Consider the following 2599-nt stretch of genomic DNA (forward strand, 5'->3'; position numbering starts at 1 on the left):
TTTGTACCACATCAGTGAATCTTTTGTAAATTGCTTTACAATTACCGTCGGGCCTATAGGCCTATTGCCAGGCTTGCCTCAGCTTCGGTCATGTCCTTTTACAATTTTATCATTGTAATAAAAAAACACAATTTGGCACATAATTTCAACATGCTGCTGGCCTACTAATTAATGCCTATCAGTGTTTCCTCTATGTTGATTTGGTAGTGGCGGCCCCCCACGGTTTAATTTTCTTCCCCCACGGTATCAGAAATGGGGCAGACGTACAATAGTCGCAGTTGCCTTTCAAAATTCATTGTGCAGACCTGTTCTCTGGATTCTCCAAATATACAGCTCAATCACAACTGAAAATAATGCCTCATTGTGTGAGGTGAATACATATAATTGTTTGTGTTGCAGCGAAGTGTCAGTTGTCAGTTCCGTGGGACGGGGGGGGGGGGGGGGGTTCGGACAGGCCTGCCCCCACTGCTTAAAAAAATCCTAGAGCAACATGCTAACACATTCGCGCCGCGCGCCAGAGCGTTTGAGTGCACATACGGACGCGGGAGAGGTATGACTCAACTCGTGAAAGTTAAGGTAAGAACATATATTACTACTGATTTTGGATGGCGTGTTCCTTTAAGGTGTTTAGTAACACTTGTCCTTTCCCTACTTTTGTCAACTGGCTGCTGTAGGAGCCAAATTGGCACAAATTTAGAAACCATGGGGGTGCACTATGTGCCCATGGCCTCTTCATTTCTACACTAAGGATGGAAATTAAGCTATATATGGCTCAGTATTGATCAAATGCTTGTTACATTTTTTTTATTACCTAGCAGTGGTAAAAGTAGTCGATTGTTGCTTGTGTCAGATCTAACAGTGCTATGAGACAACCCCATATTCTTGCCACGCATGCAGTCGGAGCAGTAACGTTATTCCAGGATCTTTGATTTGCTCACTATCAATCTTTTGACATGATTAGCCTGCGGTTGGGCTGGGATGCAACCCAACTTTTCAATCTTTTTATCTCTTTGTTGGTTTATTCAAAGACAACAACAAGCAACCGAGCAATTGATAACTTTACTGTAAGGTTAACTATGTTATTATACTAGCTTGTTAGCTTAAATTGGGAAAACAGCCATCACAATAACTTTTTTGGAAAAACAGTGATTAACACTAACAGGATCACTGATGATAAATACAAAGGTGTAATTGTGAGTTATTTTCAAAAATGAATAAATGGCTTATGTTTATTTTGTGTTGTTTCAGATTGACCATGGAGATGACTGAGGCATTAACATTACTTAAACTTTGTCTGGGATTGCACTACTACAGCCAGGTCATTGATATAAATAAAAGATTATGACACTTATGTGTAAAGCTTTTTTTCCTTATTGTTTTTAGTAGCCTAGCTTATGCTGTTTATTAGTTTAGCTGTTGGGAAAATGTAACCAACTTGTAGACTGGGTGAACCTAAACGAACCTGTTAGCAAATGTGTACTGTATCTTAATTGCAAACAGGTTTGTCTGGATAATTAGCAATCACGTTTCACATGTCAATAAAGCCAGCTGTGATCTGATAAACGGGTCCGTACCACACACAATAAGCGGACCTGGACCAGTCTTAGCCCCTATTGGCACCAGATCCGTCAAACGAATCCAGACCTATTTTGGACCGGTGTGCATTTGGACGCCGGGTCAGATGCATTATGCAGATCCGTGCCGGATATTGTGGTAGGTGTAGCCCAGTTCCGTCCCAGTGTATTTTTGCTATCTGGGAGGGATCAGTCAATTTCACAGTTTTAATTATTCAGTTATTCCACCACTCCCATTTTAGAAATGTAGTTTCTTCCGCCTTGTGTTCCGGTCGGCTAGTTTTGACTAGTTAGTTTTATTGGGATAACTCAGCAGAAGAGGATGGAGAGGCTAACTTGGGAGGATAAGAAAAATGCCATCAGGAGGTCAGATGGCAAGATTATACTTCGCTACCCAAGGCTATTCACCTCTACAGAGTGGGTAGATGATATGTGACAATGGCCTGTGGTATGGAGATATATTTTAGAGAGGGACTGGCCATTCTCAGCATAGTATGTCAGTACATAATTGTCATAATATATTCTTATAAAGTGCTTTTTTTTTTTTTTTTAACCCAAAACCCAGTGCATTATCTGATTATTTACTGTCTAAAATGCAAAAAACAAAACACTTCCTGCGGAGCCGTATTACAGAAACTTCCTAACTCGCAAACTCTTATCTGTTTGGTAACCATGTTAGCTATGTTTAGAAGCTATGTTTTAACAGCTGCTCCTAAGTCAATGTTCTCCTAACTTTAGATAGGAAAGGTGAATTACAGAAATGTCTTAAGTCACCAAAATCCTAAATAAACGTTCCTTACTTTAGGATGCCCCATGGCTATGGATGTACTATGGATGAAATTGGTTCAATCCAGCATTCCCAAAATTGGTAAATTAGGATTGTTGCCGTTGTCTGTGATTGTGCTGCCTACAGGTCTCTCACATTCTACTGTTCACATGAAATATGCTGCTCCTTGCATCTCTCTTTATGGCGTGTCCTAACTATAGTTATGATCACTTAGGTTTTATCTGAGGGGATCAGATCA

The sequence above is a fragment of the Alosa pseudoharengus genome, unplaced genomic scaffold, assembly GCF_046254945.1.
Source record: "Alosa pseudoharengus isolate Yale_2024_CS ecotype anadromous, Long Island Sound unplaced genomic scaffold, YU_APseudo_1.1 YU_APseudo_1.1_scf_6, whole genome shotgun sequence".
NCBI classification, from domain to species: Eukaryota; Metazoa; Chordata; class Actinopteri; order Clupeiformes; family Clupeidae; genus Alosa; species Alosa pseudoharengus.